The sequence below is a fragment of the Capsicum annuum genome, chromosome 12 (genome assembly GCF_002878395.1).
Source record: "Capsicum annuum cultivar UCD-10X-F1 chromosome 12, UCD10Xv1.1, whole genome shotgun sequence".
In the NCBI taxonomy this organism is placed as follows: domain Eukaryota; kingdom Viridiplantae; phylum Streptophyta; class Magnoliopsida; order Solanales; family Solanaceae; genus Capsicum; species Capsicum annuum.
In genome coordinates, this window is record NC_061122.1 from 173,615,973 (window position 1) to 173,636,299 (window position 20,327).

Sequence of the window (20,327 nt, forward strand, 5' to 3'; positions counted from 1 at the left end):
TTTGAAATGATCTGAGCTAAGTTTGGGAGAAATCTTTAGCACCGAGTGGGAGGTATAAAGTGACCTTGCTTCCCTAGAACTATGTGCCCCCGTAGGAGTGAGCCTGAGGATGATTTATATAGTGATCACTAGTTTGTGTAGATTTGATATCGATAGTCCTACTCCGATGGCAAGGATAAGATGGCTCTTCCCAACGTGGGTTGTACGTTGAACTTCATGTAGCTCACATGGTTTATATCGGTTATAGGATCTCCAAGTGTGTGTGTTTCTTTATGTCTATGGTGAATGGTGAAGTGATTTGAAAGTGGAATTGGGAAAGTTATTCTTTTGAAAGATTTAAATGATATTTACATTATGAGAATTGATATTCTTGATGAACTGAAAGTGATTGACAAAATATATGATGACTCACATGTTTTATTGTACTTTTTTCATCCTGTCATGATTTTGATGATTTTCTTTAGGCTATGTGAGTCTTTCATACATCCTGCATATTTCTTATAAATATTTATGATGATGATGTTTATACAACTGCATACACCCCTATATACTTGGTTCCTTTCCATGGTACTGACCTACATCTTCAGATGTGGGCTATATTTTCTCGGAATGTAGGTTCAGATGCTCAGTTCCAGGTTCGACAGTGATTCTTCCGACACGCTGTTCTACATCCTCCATTGTGGTGAGTCCTTATGTTTCGAGGACGTGATGTGTGATGTTTGTTTCACAAAATTGTTTACATTTGATAACTGAGTATGAGTCAGTTGGGGCATGTCTCAATGGCTTGCTGGTTTTATTGATTTTCTTAGAGTCTTGTCAGACTAGTATAGATGTTGGGAGTTGACTAATAAGTCATATTTTGTTATCTTTCTAAAATTCTTTTATTCTTGGATGATGATTACTCTGTTTATATTTAAGGGTTATTTATGGAAACCTCGTTGATTTGTGTTGAACTAAATAAAAATGGCTCAAAGGGTTAGCTTGGGGCTACTTGTAGCCTCAAGCACCGTATGACGCTCCGGGACCCATTTTTCGGGGTGTTACAAACTTGGTATCAGAGTCTAAGGTTTTAACGTATCCTAGGGAGTCTGACAAGCCACGTTAAGTAGAGTCTTGATCATCGGTGTGTAGCACGCGACATCTATGAGCAAGAGGCTATAAGACATTTTAGGAAAAAGTGTGATTCTTTCTTTTAGAAGTCTATTGTGCTTAAAATGTCTCTCTCTGCTATTGATTCGTGATCTCCTCTTTCAGAAATATGCCTTCACATTGAGTGAGAAGAAATAATAATGGTCAGCAACCTCAACCCGCTGACCCATTGAATGAAAATGTGTCTCATGCTGAATTTTGGGCAGCCTTTCAGGCGCTGGCCCAAGTTGTTACTGCAAATGTTTAGGCCAACCCAGCCTCGGCTCCACAGCAGCAGGAAGGTGATTTAGCTGCTTTTAGGATCTGTGACTTCATACGGATGAATCCACCGAAATTCTATGGGTCTAAGTCTAATGAGGATCCACGATTATTTTTAGAGGAGGTACAAAAAATTACTCAGGTAATGCATGTAACTGAGGAACATAGTAAGGAGTTGGCTGGGTATAGGTTGAAAGACCTTGCTTATGATTGGGTTGTTTCTTAGAGAAAAGGTAGAGGTAAGGGAGCTATCCCAACAACTTGGCAAGAGTTTTAGGATACATTCCTGGATAAGTTTTTCTCTTTGGAGATGAGAGAGGCGAAGGTGTAAGAGTTTATAAACCTGCGATAGGGCTCTATGACTGTTAGGGAGTACTGTTTAAAGTTCAATCAGTTGGCCAAGTATGCTCCTGACTTAGTGGCTGATAATCGGGCTAGTATGAGTAAGTTTGTGACTGAAGTGTCTAGTTATGTGGTTAAGGAGTGTAGGTCTGCTATGTTGAATAGTGAGATGAATCTTTCTAGGATGATGACTCATGCCCAATAGATTGAGGCAGATAAGATTAAGAAAGGAAATAGAATGAGAAGGAATAAGAGAGCTAGTCCGAGCAGCACGGAAAGGGTAAGACTAGATCGTAGGGAGGGAGTTACCCTCAGTTCAGGATCGTTCGTCTATGCCAACACCGTCATCTGCTAGTGCTCTCGTGCCTAGAGGTAGGCAGGATCAAGGTAGCAGGTCATATGCATCCAGGTCCCAGTACAGTGTTGGCAGTAAGCTAAATCATCCCCTGTGTCCTAAGTGTGGTAGGGCTCATTCGGGTGAGTGTTGGGGTAAGAAGAAGGGTTGTTTCCAGTGTGGTGACATAGGTCATGGAGTTAGAGAATGTCCACAGAATGGACAAGGGCATCGTGATTATTGACCTCAGACCAAAATTTAAACTGTTAGTGCTCCAGTTCCAGCGACTCGCCCAGCCCCAGCTCAGGGCGCCTCTTCTAGAAATGCTAGCGGGCAGCGCTAGAATAGATTCTATGCCTTACCATCTCACCAGGAACAGGAGGACTCTCCCGATGTTGTTACTGGTATGCTTCATACATTTCAGTTTGATGTGTATGCTTTGTTGGATCTTGGATCCAGTTTCTCATATGTTACACCATTGATTGCTGTGAATTTTGAAATGAGTCCTGAGATTATTCCTGAGCCTATCCTAGTTTCTAACCCAGTGGGTGATTCGATTGTTTCCCAGAAAGTGTATAAAAAGTGTCCTGTTACCGTTCTTCATAGAGTCTTATTGGCTGATCTGATTGAGTTAGACATTGTAGATTTTGATGTGATTCTGGGTATGGACTGGCTGTATTCTTATTATGCCTCTATTGATTGTCGGGCCCGAGTGGTCAAGTTTTAGTTTCCAGGTGCATCCATGTTTGAGTGGTCTGGGAATTCTATGTCACCCAAGAGTCATTTTATCCCTTACCTCAAAGCTAGAAAACTTATTTCCAAGGGGTGTATTTACCATTTGGTTAGAGTCAAAGACACTAAGTCTGAGAGTCTAACTCTCCAGTCTATTAACATCGTCAATGAGTTTTCTGATGTCTTTCCGGATGATCTCCCAGGTATACCTCCTGATAGAGAGATAGAGTTTGGGATTGATCTTCTTCCCGATACTTAGCCTATTTCTATTCCTTCTTACCGTATGGCCCCTGCAGAACTTAACGAGTTGAAAGAGCAAATCAAAGATCTACTAGATAAGGGTTTCATAAGGCACAATGTTTCTCCTTGGGGTGCTCCTGTGTTGTTTGTGAGAAAAAAAGATGGCTCTTTTCGTATGTCCATTGATTATCGCCAACTGACTAAAGTCACCGTAAAAAATAAGTACCCCCTTTCGAGAATAGGTGATTTGTTTGACCAATTGCAAAGTGCAAGTTATTTCTCAAAGATAGACCTTTGTTTCGGCTATCATCAACTCAAAGTTAGGGAGTGTGACATCCCGAAAACCGCTTTTCGAACTTGTTATGGCCATTTTAAGTTTCTTGTTATGTCTTTCGGGTTAACTAATGCCCCAGAAGCTTTCATGGACCTCATGAATTGAGTGTTCAGACCATATATGGATATGTTTGTCATAGTTTCATCGATGATATACTGGTGTACTCCCAAAGTGAGGATGAACATTCTGATCATCTCCGACCTATCTTGCAAACCCTTAGAGATCACAAGTTGTTTGCCAAGTTTAGTAAGTGTGAGTTTTGGCTAAGGTCAGTTGCTTTTCTGGGTCATATCTTTTCTTCCGAGGGTATTAGAGTTGATCCCCAAAAGACTGAAGCTGTTAGAAATTGGCCTAGACCTATTTCTCTAACTGATATCTGAAGTTTCTTGGGTTTAGCTAGCTATTATCGCCATTTTTTGAGGGTTTCTCCTCTATAGTGTCTCCTATGACTCGGTTGACCCAAAAGAAAGTGAAGTTCTTGTGGTCCGAATCTTATGAGAAGAGTTTTCAGGAGTTGAAGAGTCGACTCACTTCAGCCCCTGTTTTGACTTTGCCTGATAGTGTTGATGGTTTTGTCGTGTACTGTGATGCTTTGAGAGTTGAGTTGGGTTGCGTATTGATGCAGAAAGGTAAGATAATAGCTTATGCTTCTAGACAGTTGAAACCCCGTGAGAAAAATTACCCCACCCATGACCTTGAGTTGGGTGCTGTTATGTTTGCTTTAAAAATCTGGAGACACTATTTGTATAGTGTGCATGTTGATGTTTTCACTGATCATAACAGTCTGCAGTATGTGTTTACCCAGAGAGAATTGAATCTTAGGTAGAGACGATAGTTAGAATTATTAAAGGACTATGATATGAGTATGCTGTACCATCCGGGCAAGGCCAATGTTATGGTGGATGCCCTAAGTAGAGTGTCTATGGGTAGTGTTTCGCATGTGGTAGAAGGTAAGAAAGAGTTGGCTCGTGATGTACATAGTTTGGCTAGATTGGGGGTTAGGTTGTTTGACTCTGCTGAAGGTAGTATAGGGGTTCAGAGTAGTTCTAAATCCTCCTTGGTTTCAGAAGTGAAGGAAAAGCAATACTTAGGTGCTAGTTTGGTCAGACTGAAAGAGTTAGTCAAGGACCAAAAAGTAGAGGTTTTCTCCCAAGGGGGAGATGGTGTGTTGAGATTGCAGGGTAGATTGTGTGTCCCGAATGTTGATGATCTAAGACAGAGGATTATGACTGAAGCGTATGGGGCGCGATATTTTATTTATCCTGGTGCCACCAAGATGTACCGAGACATGCGGAAAATCTATTAGTGGAGTGGCATGAAGAAAGATATAGCAGCGTTTGTAGCTAAGTGTGCAACATGCCAACAGGTTAAGGTTGAACATCAAAGACCTGGTGGTATGATGCAAGAGTTTAGTATTCCCACCTGGAAGTGGGAAGAGATAAATATGAACTTCGTGATTGGTTTACCTCCTTCCCGACGCCATCATGATTCCATTTGGGTTGTGGTTGATAGGTTGACTAAGTCTGCTCATTTCTTGCCTGTTCATACTTCATATACTGTTGAGGATTATGCTAGATTGTATATCCGAGAGCTAGTCAGACTGCATGGAGTTCCCTTGTCTATCATTTTGGATAGAGGTACTCAGTTCACTTCGCAATTTTGGAAAGCTTTTCAGAAGGGTCTTGGTACCCAAGTTCTTTTGAGTTCTGCTTTTCATCCACAGACCAATGGTCAGGCTGAGCAGACCATCCAGACCTTAGAGGATATGTTGAGAGCTTGTGCACTTGACTTTAAGGGAAGTTGGGATGATCACTTACCGTTGATAGAGTTTGCTTACAATAACAGTTTCCACTCTAGTATTGGCATGGCTCCGTTTGAAGCCTTATATGAAAGGGAGTGTAGATCACCCATAGGTTAGTTTGAGGTGGGTGAAGCGGCTGTGAGTGGTCCTGATTCGGTATTTGAGCCTATGGAAAAAGTTAAGTTGATTAGGGAAAGCTTGAAAACTGCGCAGAGTCGTGAGAAGTCATATGCGGATGTTAGAAGAAGAGACCTTGAGTTTTAAGTTGGTGACCTAGTGTATCTAAAAATTTCACCCATGAGGGGGGTGAAGAGATTTGGAAAGAAGGGGAAGCTTAGTCCCCGTTATGTTGGTCCTTATAAAATTCTTAGCCGTGTTGGTAAGGTAGCTTATGAAGTCGAGTTTCCTTCCGAGTTGTCCTCTGTTCATCCAATATTCCATGTCTCCATGCTTAGAAAGCATACTAGCGATGCTGTGGTAGTGGATTCCTCTGTGAGTGCTGACATTCAAGAAAATCTTTCTTTTGATGAGATTCCTGTTGAGATTCTTGATTTCAGTGTCTGAAGACTAAGGAACAAAGAAGTTCCCTTGGTCAAGGTGTTTTGGCGAAACCAATCTATTGAGGGTGCAACTTGGGAAGCTGAGGCGAATATGTGATCCAAGTACCCGTACCTATTTTCCGTGAACTTCGATCAAGCCAAAGGTACCGTTCTTTCCTAAATCATGCACTTGTGATAAAAGTTGCAGCAGTTTAGCTGTCATTTATTATGTGTTCATCTGTAGTTTCTTGAATTTATGCATTCTATCTTACATTCGGAGTGAGAAACGATATGGTGATGAGTGTAATGAATGGTTTCAGCTATATGCTCTATTCCCTATCTAATCTTGGCATGTCTAGTGTCATTCGAGGATGAATGTTTCCAAGGGGGGATGATGTAATACCCCAGGAAGTTTTTCGTTCAAATTTTGTGCGTAAACGTGTTGGGTTCTATCTTCTAAAATGAATTATAAATTTTCCATGCAAAATGTCTTATATTATAACTAGCCATTGTGTAGAGTATCAAATAAGCTTTCCAATGATATGTGGATCATCCAAAACGGACACCTGATCGACGAGTTATGAACATTCCGATCTAACCGTGAATAGTAGTGAACTGTAAAACGTGCAGGAAAAAGTGCTGAGGCCTGGCGTATTTTTGCTCCAACTTTAAACGATCATAACTCCTTGTACATAATGATCTGGGTGATCTACTATATATCAACGAAAATCTCTACAAATCCTCTTTCCAATGAAATTGGTTTCATCCAATTTGTCTATCGGAGCAAAAAGTTATGGTCGATCTACTTCAACCTACCAAAAGTGAATTTTTGGGTCAAATTCAAACGATCATAACTCCTCGTACACAATAATATGGGTGAGATACTATATATCAACGGAAAGATATGAGAGTCCTCTTTTTAATGAAATTATTTTCATCCAATTTGGATATCGGAGTAAAACGTTATGGTTGATCTACTTCAGACTATCGAAACAGTCCACCAAAGGATAGATTCGAGAATTTTTTGATTTTTAGGGGCGTTTTGGTCATCCCCCCTCACCCAAAATCCATCCAAACCCTATATTAAAGCCTATTAAAAGCATTATATGTTATATTTCATCAAATTCCCTCAAAAAAAAAAATCCTAAGCTCCTACATCCAACTTCAAGAACCTCCAAAGTTCACCATTAATTCTATAAATTTATTCAAGATTCCAAGTTCCTAGTTCAAGAACTCCAAGAACCATCATTCAAAGGCACGATTAACATCTCAAAAATGAGTATCGATCTAAATTTCATCATTCAAGGTATGTGGGGTTTTTCAACAAGAACTCTCTTTCGTTCTATTGCCCAAAAGTAATTTTCTTTACAAAGACATGATTTTTATTTGATTTTTATGAATTTGAAGCATGAACCCATATCTTATGATGATTATTATGAAATATTGACGTATATGATTTTGAAAGATGAATTTACATCTGTGGAGATATAAAGCATGAATCTTGAATGATATTTATCATGATTTTGTTATTTGGATCGTGAATCCCCATTGGAAATTGTATTTTTTTGAGAAAGTGTATGTTATAAGAACGTTGATGTTGAATATTTGAGATATTTTGAATGATTTGACCTTTTGATCTTAATGGAGTTGTTTTGAACTCGAGTGTGAAAGAAATCCACAACGTGGTTGATTTTGATAGATGGGAAGCATGATGGCTCCCGATGTATATTTATATATTACTGAAATTGTTTTGTTGTGAATTGTCTTTGAAATGATCTGAGCTAAGTTTGGGAGAAATATTTAGCACCGAGTGGGAGGTATAAAGCGACCTTACTTCCCTAGAACTACGTACCCCCTAGGAGTGAGCCTGAAGATGATTTATATAGTGATCACTAGTTTGTGTAGATTTGATATCGATAGTCCTACTCTGATGGCAAGGATAGGATGGGTCTCCCCAACGTGGGTTGTACGTTGGACTCCATGTAGCTCACATGGTTTATGTCGTTTATAGGATCTCCCAGTGTGTGTGTGTTTCCTTGTGTCTATGGTGAATGGTGAAGTGATTTGAAAGTGGAATTGTGAAAGTTATTCTTTCGAAAGATTTAAATGATATTTACATTATGAGAATTGATATTCTTGATGAACTGAAAGTGATTGACAAATTATATGATGACTCACATGTTTTATTGTACTTATTTCATCCTGTCATGATTTTGATGATTTTCTTCGGGCTATGTGAGTCTTTCATACATCCTGCATATTTCTTATAAATATTTAGGATGATGATGTTTATACAACTGCATACACCCCTATATACTCGATTCCTTTCCATGGTACTGACCCACATCTTTGGATATGGGCTGTATTTTCTCGAAATGTAGGTTCAGGTTCTCAGTTCCAGGTTCGACAGTGATTCTTCGGGTACGCTGTTCTACATCCTCCGTTGTGGTGAGTCCTCATGTTCCGAGGACGTGATGTCTGATGTTGGTTTCACAAAATTGTTTACATTTGATAACTGAGTATGAGTCAGTTGGGGCATGTCTCAATGGCTCGCTGGTTTTATTGATTTTCTTAGAGGCTTGTCACACTAGTATAGATGATGGGAGTTGACTAATAAGTCGTATTTTGTTATCTTTCTGAAATTCTTTTATTCTTGAATGATGATTACTCTATTGATATTTGAAGGTTATTAATGAAAACCCCATTGATTTGTGTTGAACTGAATGAAAATGGCTCAAAGGGTTAACTTGAGGCTACTCGTAGCCTCAAGCACCGTGTGACGCTCCGAGACCCATTTTTTGTGGCATTACAATAAGCTTTCTGACGAGACTGAGTGGTTTTCAACCTTTCTCTAATCGGCTAAACTTTTTCCATTTCCTCATGCACTAAATCTTGCCCTATCAAAGCAGTTTCACAAACCTCAAAGAAACTAATTGGAGATCTACACCTCTTACCATAAAGTGCTTCAAACGGGGCCATCTTAATACTGAAGTGATAGCTGTTGCTATAAACAAACTCAATACAAGGCAAATGGTCATCCCAACTATCCTTGAAATCAATCATGTACGCTTTTAACATGTCTTTTAACGTCTGAGTGGTCTTCTCTGCTTGACCATCTGTCTGTGGGTGAAAAATCATACTAAGATAAAATTGGGTACCAAGATCTTTCTGAAAAGTCTTTCAAAATCAAGAGGTAAACTGGTTACCTCTATCTGAGATAATGGTCAGAGGGACTCCATGCAACTTCACTAACTCCCCAAGATAAAGTTTTGCATAATCTTCTATTGAATTTGAAGTGTTAACGAGCAAGAAATAGGTTGACTTAGTCATGCGGTCCACATTAACCCAAATAGAATCATGTTGTCAGTGAGTAAGAGGCAACTTATAATGAAGTCCATTTTCACCAGTTCCCACTTCCAAGTAGGAATACTAATTGAATGAAACACACCACCAGGTCTATGGTGCTGAACCATAACCTACTGGCAAGTTGGATACTTAGCCATGAATTTTGTGATATCCTTTTTATGTCATTCCACCAATAGACTTCCCACAAATCTCGGTAAATTATAGTGGCTACTGGATGAATAGAATATTAAGAATCGTGAGCTTCTACTAACATTCGGTGTCTCAAGTCATCTACATCTGAAACACTCAATCTTCCCTGATAGCAAAGAATACCATATTTTTCTTGGGAGAAAACCTCAATCGTCTGACTCTAAACTGCTTCTTTCATCCTAAGCAAAATTGGATCACTATATTGCTTGTCCTTCATCTCAACGACCAAAGAATATTCTAAACCAAAATACCACCTTCAATTGAATTATCCAACCGAACTGCCAACCTAGTAAGTTAATGAACCTCACGAACTAACTCTTTCTTCTCATCCTCAACTTGAGAAATACTTTCTATAGACCTTCTTCTAAGAGTGTCGACCACAACATTAGCATTACTCGAGTGGTAGAAGATGCTCATATCATAGTCCTTCAAAAACTCTAGCCAACTTCTTTGACGAAGATTTGGATCTTTCTGATTACACATACTGAAGACTTTTGTAATAAGTGAACGGATCAACATGAATCCCATACAGATAATGCACTCAAATATTTAAGGCAAACACGACTGCTGCCAACTCAAGACTATGAGTCAGGTAGTTTTTCTCATGTAGTTTATCTGGAGGCATATACTATAAGCCCACCCCACTGTATTAACGTACAACCAATACCAACTATTGAAGCATCAAGATAAACCACAAACCATCTAAACCCTCTGGTAGAGTCAAAACTAGAGTGGACATAAGTCGAGTCTTCAACTCCTGAAAACTCTTCTCGCAAGAATCAGACCACTAGACTTTGACTTTTATCTGAGTCAGTATGTACATGGGAGAAGCAATAAATAAAAACCCTTCAACAAACCATCTGTAGTAATTGGCTAAACCCATGAAACTTCTGATATCTGATGGAGAAATGGGCATAGTCCAGTTCCTTACTAATTTGATATTTTGAGGATCAACTCAAATGCCTTCACCGAAAATAATATGGCCAAGGAATGCTACAGATTTCAACCAGAGTTCACACTTGCTAAGCTTAGAAAATAACTGGTGATCTTTAAGAGTTTGCAAGACAATCCTCAAATGATCTGGATTTTCATCCTCACTTCGAGAATAAATGAGGATGTAATCTATGAAAACTATAATTAACATGAGGATCTTGAACACCTTGTTAATCAAGTCCATAAAATCTACAGGAGCATTCATTAGTCCAAAAGGCATGACAACAAATTTAAAATGATCATATCAAGTTCTAAAGGCTGTTTTTGAAATGTCACCTTCTATGACTCTGAGATGATAATAGTAAGATTTGAGGTCTATCTTAGAGAAACAACTAGCACTCTGAAGTTGGTCAAATAAGTCATTAATCCTGGGGATGGGATGTATTATTCTTGACTGTGAATTTGCTCAACTGACGGTAGTCGATGCACATTTTGAGAGAATCATATTTCTTGTGCACAAAAAGAACTGGAGTATCCCATGGAGAGACACTAGGCCTGATAAAGCCCTTGTCTAGGAGATCCTTCAATTGTTTCTTCAATTTCTTAAGCTCGGATAGAGAGACACCCATGGTTAGGTATAACACTAAGAATAATGAAGGAAATAAAATACTGGGCAGAAGCTAAACTGAGATGAACTAATAATAAATAATAATGAAATTAAATATTGAATATAGAAATAAGACCGTCCGAAAACACTCAACATGTTAAAAACCTAAACGTATGTTTGAAACCCTGTAACTCATATGAGTTGATGGGATAAGCCCCCAACTAAATCCAACTATTTGAAATGGAAAGAATAATGAAAAATAATAATGATAATCGGTGATAAGAACTCTCCAAATATTGCAGTTGATGGTACAGAAGCGCACTAAACTCAATTTGTATGTTAAGCGTCAGAACATATATTATAAGACGACGTAGTGTAGGAAAAGTATACAATCAATACTTTGAAGGTATTGAGTGTGTAAGATGGGAAAATAGCTAATATAAGTTGAACATTAATGCATGAAACATGGTTTACTAAATGAAATTTGAATAACATAATACAAGGTCATTGAAAATCTGAAAATGAAACATAACTGTGGACTGTAGGAGCTAAAAATAATTGACACACCCTAATTTGAGTTGATCGGGGTCCAACCTTTAACCCCAGTTGTAAGACGGACAAAACCAGGGCCTATTCATGTTTACTAGAAGTAGAGACCTCCCCAATACCCAAGCAATTAAATGCCTTATACCCCATATCAGATGAATTCTAAACATACAACAAGATACGATAATATTAAGTTAAAGACATGATAATAACTCTAAAATCAAAATTGAAAGCCATAATCAATTAACCATCTAATACAAATCCTGATGCCAATACCAATACCAATGCTAACACTAATACCGACACCACCTATGCCCATAGCAATCCCATAAAGCCTTTAACCAGAATCAAAGAATATCTAGCCAGGACATGCTCCCGACCATAGCCAAAACCAAAACCAAGAAAATAAAAATGATACAAAGAAGTCCATAGCATAAAATGGGGTCTTCCAGAGTATGGAAGCTCACCACTTTAGTCTTACTCAAATGTTATCCCCGAATTACCAAGTCACCGAGCAAGAGGAGTGGAAGTTTGGCTGATTCCTGCATCACATGGGGATTCAACACCCAAAGATAGTTAATGGAGTGAATGCTAGCATGTAACTTAGGGATAAAAATAAAATAATGCCATCAATTCAAAACCAAGTTAAATAACCATATGCAATCACATATATACATATATACCATGTTGGGATAGGGAACAAGGTTTAGCATTCATTTAATCCTTAACCTGGATTATGTTGCTTTACCGTCATAAGTCCATCCACAGACCATATGGGTCTAGTATTATCCCCCAGAATGGGTCCCAGTATGTGTAGCTGCATGAACCAGAGATATCATAGTAAGTTGGGGATTCTAGTGTATCCTTCGCCCACCATGATACATATATATGTGTATAGACTTGGGGGATTCCCATGTAGCCCACAAGAATAAGATCATTAAGACCAACCCTCATGTTAGCATACATAAGTTTCAAGTGTCCATCCTTCGGACTCACACCTTCACAGCTAGCTATCACAACCCCTATTATTGCCCAGTTAAAATATTTAGTACATAACCAAACAACTAATTCCAAGAGTCAATTATTAAGGCACTATAAAGTGGTATCGTCATACCTACTATAGCTTGCAAGCTATGTCACTAGCTAAGACTTAGGGATTTCCCATGTACCCCACAAACACCATTATTAAAATCACTTGGGGGATACCTGTGTACCTCACAAGGCTTTCATTAGATAATTACTTGGGGGATTCCTGTGTACCCTACAAGGTTTTCAAAACCATCTGTAACCATTTAACCATTTCACAAGTCACAAGTTTAGAGAAACTTACCTTTATCAAGTTCCACCACCATCCTCATGCACCCACATGTTCAAAACAATATTTAAACCATGGGAATCATCATTCAACATTAAGCATTCAAAGACCTCTAACCTTTATTTCAAAACCATAACAATACCATGAAAGCCATACATTAAAACATATGCTTTAAGTAAAATAAAAATGAGGGAGGAGTAACATGCCTGAAATACCAAGAATTTTGGAAGAGATTGCACCCTTAGAACCCTAAATGACCACTTTCTTTGAAACCCTAGACTTAGCTTGAACAGAGAGTATGAGAGAGAATTTGAGAGTATTTTATCGAGAATGATGTTTTAATAAAGTCCTAAGAAAGGTTTTAAGTCATGGTTTCAGAGAGACTTAAAGTGGAAAATATCCAAAATACCCTCAGCTTAAAAGTTGTAAAAAGTCATCCTTGGTTATGAGTCGATCTATTGACTCATCACCACATGATACAAATCATAGCCTTAAGTCGTATCTTAGACAATGGGTTGGATACCCATATACTGTCCACCTTCTAACTCAATAATCCCACTCTTAACTTGACCTAACTACTTGTAGGGTCTAGTCGTAACCAACACAGTACCCACATAGGTCAAAAACTATACAACCTACGACCTCACCTCACGACTTGTAACCTATTCCCATGGCTCTTAGTGAGCCACTTGTAGTCAGAGCAAAGTCTAGAAACTAATTTACTGATTTGGTTAAGGTTTGTCCTAACGACTCATCACCTTCCTTAATAACTCGTATCACCAAGTCATAACCAATAAAGAAAACCCAAACACCACCCACTTACACCTTACGACAAGGATCACCTGACCCATCAAGACACCATACGACTCGTATGGTCAAATGGTAATCACAACAGTGAGCTCAAAGCTCAAGAAATTTCCAAGGGCCAGAATTCGGGGTGTTTCAATTCTCCCCTACTTGGATCATTCATCCTTGAATGATGGGACAAGGTAGTGACTAGAATTATACCCCAAACATCTCTACTCTTACCTTTATCTAAGTTAGAAAACAAACATGCCAAGGAAATTAATCTTTACTTTGACAAAATCAAAAACAAATATGTTAATAATAACACATACCTTATACACGATCTTGTGGAAAATAAGAATGGATACTTGAACTTCACGTCTTCTTTGGCTTCTTAAGTAGCCTCTTCAACCTTGTGGTTCCTTTATAGAAGCTTTACCGAAGCTACGTCCTTCGTCTGCAATCGGCGAACTTGCTGGTCCAAAATTTCCAACAAGGACTTCCTTATAAGACAAGGAATCCGAAATACCAATATCCTTGATAGGCATAATTTTTGACAGATTACCCATGCACTTCCTCAGCATAGATACGAGGAACACCGGGTGAACGAAACTCATACAAGAAGGCAACTCTATTAATACGCAATATTGCCAATCCTTCCCAAAACCAAGTACGGGCAAACATACCAAGGACTAAGATTACCTTCCTTACCAAACTGCATAGCCACTTTCATGGGAGATACCTTCTAGAACACCCTATCCCCAGCCTCAAACTCTAACTTCCTATGCCTCACATCCACATTGGACTTTTGTCGACTTTGGGAATCTTTGAGCTTATCCCAAATCATCTTCACCTTCTCTATGTCTTGGTGAACCAAATTTGGACCAAATATCTCTGCCTCACTAACCTTAAACCACCCAATAGGAGACCTACACCTTCTACCATACAAGTCCTCAAATAGAGCCATCCCAATACTAGAGTGGTAGCTATCATTATACACAAACTCTATAAGAGGAAAATGCTCAATACACCTACCACTCAGAGCATATCCTTCAATGTATGAATAGTCCTTTACGCTTGCTCATCCGACTGTATATGGAAAGCCGTAATCAGGCTCATTTTAGTCCCCAAACATTTTTGAAATAACAGCCAAAAGTGTGATGATAACTGATCACCACGATAGGACATGATAGAAACAAGTGTCCCATGCAACATCACAATTTCCTCAATAAATAACTTGGCATAATTCTCCGCCGAGAAGTTTGTCCTTATTGGCAAAAAGTAATCAGACCTAGTCATCTTATCCACGGTGATCCAAATTAAATCAAACTGATTCTGAGACCAAGAAAGAACGGTAAATAAATCCTTATTGATTACTTCCCACTTCCACACAAGGAACTCAATTTATTGATACAATCCTCCTGGCCTCATGTGCTCAACTTTCACTTGTTGACACACCAAGCACTTAGCCACAAAGCTAGCAAGATCTTTCTTCAAATTGTTCCACCAATAAATCTCCTTAATATTATGATACATTTTTATCAAACCAGGATGAATGGAGTAACGTGACTCATGCGCCTCATCAAAGATCCTCTTTCACAATCCATGCACATCTAGAACACACAATCTCCCTTGGTACCGTAAGGTACCATCACCATAAATCTCAAAGGCCATCACTTTCTTCCTACCTACATAACCCTTGAGTTGCACCAAGATAGGATCTAACACTTGCTTCTCTTTCACCTCAGCACTAAGAGATGACTTTGCAACGTCCTGAACAATCACACCACCATTTTCTAAGTCCAAGAGATAAACTCTAAGATTAGCTAACTAGTTAACATATCTTACCAATTCTTGATTCTTCTTATCCATATGAGATAGATTTCCCATGGATAACCTACTTAGTGCTTCAGTAACTACATTAGCTTTACCTGGATGGTAGTGAAGGCTTATGTCATAATCCTTGAGTAGCTCAAGCCATATCCTTTGCTTGAGATTTAGCTCCTTCTGAGTAAACATATATTGCAGGCTCTTATGATCTGAAAAGATATCCATATGAACTCCAACTAGATAATGATGCAAGATTTTCAATGCGAACACCACAACCAATAACTCCAAGGAATGAGTCGAATAATTCTTCTCATACACCTTCAACTGTCTAAAGGCAAGGCTATCACTTTGCCATACTGCATCAAAATGAAACCAAACCATACATGGGATGCATCAAAATAAACCACAAAACTATCAGTGCCTTCAGGCAGGGTCAAGACCGGAGCCAAAATCAGCTTATCCTTCAGCTTCTCAAAACTTCCCTCATAAGCATCGGACCATAAGAACGTTATCTTCTTTCGAGTTAACTTAGTCAATAGGGTAACATAGTCAAAAAACTCTTTACAAAACTCCTATAGAAACTGGATAAACCCAAGAAGCTCCGAATATTGATTGGAGTCATCGGTCTAGGTCATTTCTTAACCACTGCAACTTTTGGTGGATCTACCATGATCCCTTCACTAGATATGACATGACCCAAAAAAGTGACAACATTCAACCAAAATTTGCATTTCAAAAATTTGGCATATAACTGCTACTCCTTCAGGGTCTACAACATAATACAGAGGTGATCGACAAGATCCACCTCACTCTTTGAGTAGACCAGAATATCATCTATGAATAAGATGACAAATAAATCCAAAACTAATAAAAGACCCTATTCATCAAGTCTATGAATGTCGCTGGGGAATTAGTCAATCCAAAAGACATAACTAGGAACTCAAAATGCCTATCTTGAGTATAGAAGGCAGTCTTAGGGATATCCGCCTCCCTAATCTTTAACTGACGATACTCAAATCGAAGATCGATCTTGGAGAAGAACTTAGCACCCTAAAGTTGATCAAACAAGTCATCTATTCTTGGAAGAGGGTATTTATTCTTTACCATTACCTTATTTAATTGTCAATAATCAATACACATCTGAAAGGTCCTATCCTTTTTATGCACGAACAATATCGGTGCACCCCATGAAGATATACTAGGACGGATAAAATCCTTGTCTAAAAGATTCTTTAGTTTCTCCTTAAGCACCTTTAACTTAGCTATTGCTATTTTGTATGAGGGAATAGAGATAGGTAGTATGTTCGAAATAATATCAATTCAAAAATCAATCTCCCTATCAGGAGGGGCACAAGGAAAGTCATTAGGGAAAACCTTAAGAAATTTATTCACCATCGGGATGGAATGTCGAGTTAGAATCTTTAACCTAGACCAGATGGTAGAGACACCCTTTGGAGATTAATCTACGAGCTTTAAGATATGATATGATCCTTTTCTTGGGTGTTAGAGAACCACCCTCTTATTTAATAACTAACTTATTAGGTAATTTAAAGATGACTTTACAGGTCCAACAATCTAGAGAAACATAGGATGAGTGGAACCAATCTATCCCCAATATGACATCAAAATCAACCATGTCTAATTTGAATAGATCTACCAAAGTCTCTTGACCACCCACAGATACCACATAACCCCATAGCCTTTTATAGTAATCACAGAGTCACCTATCGAGGTAGAAATAGAAAAAGGGTCAGAAATATACTCGGGACCAAAACTAAAATGCATAGCCACAAATGGGGTCACATAAGAAAGAGTGGACCCCAAATCAAGTAAACAATACATATTATGGGAAAAAAGTTTCAACATACCAGTAACGACATCAGGCGATGCCTTAGACTCCTGGCAGTTAGTAAAAGCATAGAGTCGGTTTCAACCAGTGTCTGTGCCAGATGGTGCACCTTTTTATAGCAGAGCTGAAGAAAAGGAAGTTGGATTCTTGTTTTCCCGAAAAGCAGCCTTGGCCACTGGATAATTTGTAGGAATGTGACCTGGATGACCACTATTGAAGCACTTGTCCCTTTCTTCATCACAAAAACCTAGATAAAGTTGACCATAAAATCTACAAAGAGGATACGATGGAGCTGATTGGGCCTCACTAGCCTGAGATTGGGCACTCTGTGCCCTATAATTTTCACCTCCCTAAAAACATCTATCACTAAATGGCATCGGGTAGGGAGCACTATCCATCGAGTAAGACCCAAAATTTCCTAATTTTTTTTGGACTACTTTCCACTATCCCTACTACTCTTCTGTTGGCCACCATCCTGCTCAGAAAATCTAAATTTCTTGCTTTACCTTTCCACTATCTTTGCCTACTTCTTCTTCTCTTCCTCAACATGTTGCATATACATAGTCAGCCTGAGATGTCTATGTCCTTGTTTAACAGGGAAGCCTTACTCTTCAAAATCAAGTCCTGAGATAACCCATAAGCAAAATTCTCATTTATCTCTCATGCTAGTAACCAACTCTGGAGCATACCGAGATAACTGGTGAAAATTCAAGGCATACTCATTGAATGACATCTTTCCTTGCTTTAGGTTAACAAACTCTTCCACCTTCATCTTCCTTGACTCTTAAGAAAAGAAGCGGCCTAGGAAATTATTAGAAAAATCATCCTATAGGGATAAATCAACATCGTCACCCCTTGATTGATCCTATTACTCATACCACTAATACGCCACATCCTTCAATTGGTAGGTGGAAAACTCCATGCCCTTCATATTAGTGGCATGCATCAAATGAAAAATCTTTTCCATCCCATCAAGGAAAATTTGAGGATCCTCCTCGACCTCAACTCCACTCCAGTAAAGGTCAAAGGGTTCAACCTCATAAACTAGCCAACCCTTATGGATTTAGAAGATGGAGTAACAAAAATACGATGCTTAGACTGAGAAGCTACCCTCATATCGGCAAACATGAATTTAAAGTGTCCATCCTTCGGACTCACACCTTCATGGATAACTATCACAACCCCCATTATTATACAATTAAAACATTTAGCACATAACCAAACCACTATTTCCAGGAGTTAATTATTAAGGCATTATAAAGTAGTATATTCATACCGACTATAGCTTGTAAGCAATGTTATTAGCCAAGACTTAGGAGATTCCCATGTACTCTACAGACTCCATGATTAAAATCACTTGGCAGATTCTCGTGTACCCCATAAGGTTTTCATCATATAATCACTTGGGGGATTCCTCTGTACCTCACATGGTTTTCAAAACCATTCGTGACTATTTAACCATTTTATTAGTCACAAGTTTAGAGAAAGCTACCACTATCAAGTTCCACCACCATACAAATGCATACACATGTTCAAAACCATATTTAAAACATAGAAAACCATAATTAAACCATGGGAAAACATCATTCAACATTAAGAATTCAAAGACCCCCAACCTTTATTTCAAAACCGTTACAATACCATGAAAGCAAAACATTAAAATATGTGATTTAAGTCAAATAACAATGAGAGAGAAGTAACATGCCTGAAATACCAAGAAATTTGGAAGAGATTGTACCCTTAGAACCTTAAATGACCACTTTCTTTGAAACCCTAGCCTTAGCATAAACAAAGAGTTTGAGAGAGAATTTGAGAGTGTTTTATTGGGAATAATGTATTAATAAAGTCCCAAAGAAGGTTTTAAGTCATGGTATTAGAGGGACTTAAAGTGGGAAATATCCAGAATACCCTCAACTTTAAAGCTGTTAAAAGCCTTTCATGATTACGAGTCGACCTATTGACTTGTCACCCATATCATATGACTCGTAGCCTTGAGTTGTATCCTAGATAGTGAGTTGGACACCCATACACTGTCCACCTTACGACTCCATGATCTCACTCGTAACCTAACCCAATGACTCATAGGATCTAGTTGTAACCAATATAGTTCCCACATAGGTCAAACACTGGACAACCTACAACTTTACCTCACGACTCGTAACCTATCCTCATGACTCCTAGTGAGCCACTTGAACTTAGAGTAGAGTTAATAAACTAAGTTACTAATTTGGTTAAGGTTTGTCCCAATGACTCGTCACCTTCCTTAATGACTCGTATCACCAAGTCGTAACCAAGAAAGAAAACCTAACCACCACTACTATACACCTTACGACAAGGATTACCTAAACCGTCAAGACACTATATGACTCATATGGTTAAGTCATAATCATGACAATAAGCTCAAAGCTCAAAAAATTTCCAAGGGCCAGAATCTAGGGTGTTTCAAGTTAGATGGTTATTTAGTACCATGCCAATGGTATGAACATTGACTGGCACAGATCCACTTAACAGATGTCCTAAAGAACTACGGTATTAGTCCTCAACTAGAAGGTGACCCCTTATAAGTTATGGTGGTACCGTAGTTCAAAAACTTCGGGACTTCTACTAAAGGTCTCAGTCCTAACAGACTGGTGAGCCTTCATCCCTGTATTTATTTGGTGCTAAGTACTACTCCCAACTGAATGGCACTGATTACTAATATATGCTCAATATAATAGTATTCTAAGAATAATAACATATAAATGATCTGAAGTGCTAGAGAAAATATAAACTAGTGTATGTATGAATTCCTAGGTATCAAGTATTCATAATCCACCAGCTTTGAATAATATAACTAAATCTGACAAAATTAAAATGGAAACATGATAGGGAGTTTCACAACTCAAACCCAATAATTTACAGTTTTATCAATGTAAAGGGATATTAGGATTTTGAGTAAGGAAGGGTGCTTAATCTTATGGGGAAAGCACATATTCATGGTTGAATTTAAGTATTACATAGAAGAATTATGAAACTCATGTTTTTCATGGAACCCTAAACTTAAAGGGTGAATTTAACTTGAGAATTGGAGAAATCTTTGGGGCCAATGGGTGGAAGAAACCCATTGATGAAATTCCACATATCAGGAGATAAATTTCTTAAAGAACTCCTTGGAATTTGTTCTTGAAGTTGAAGAAC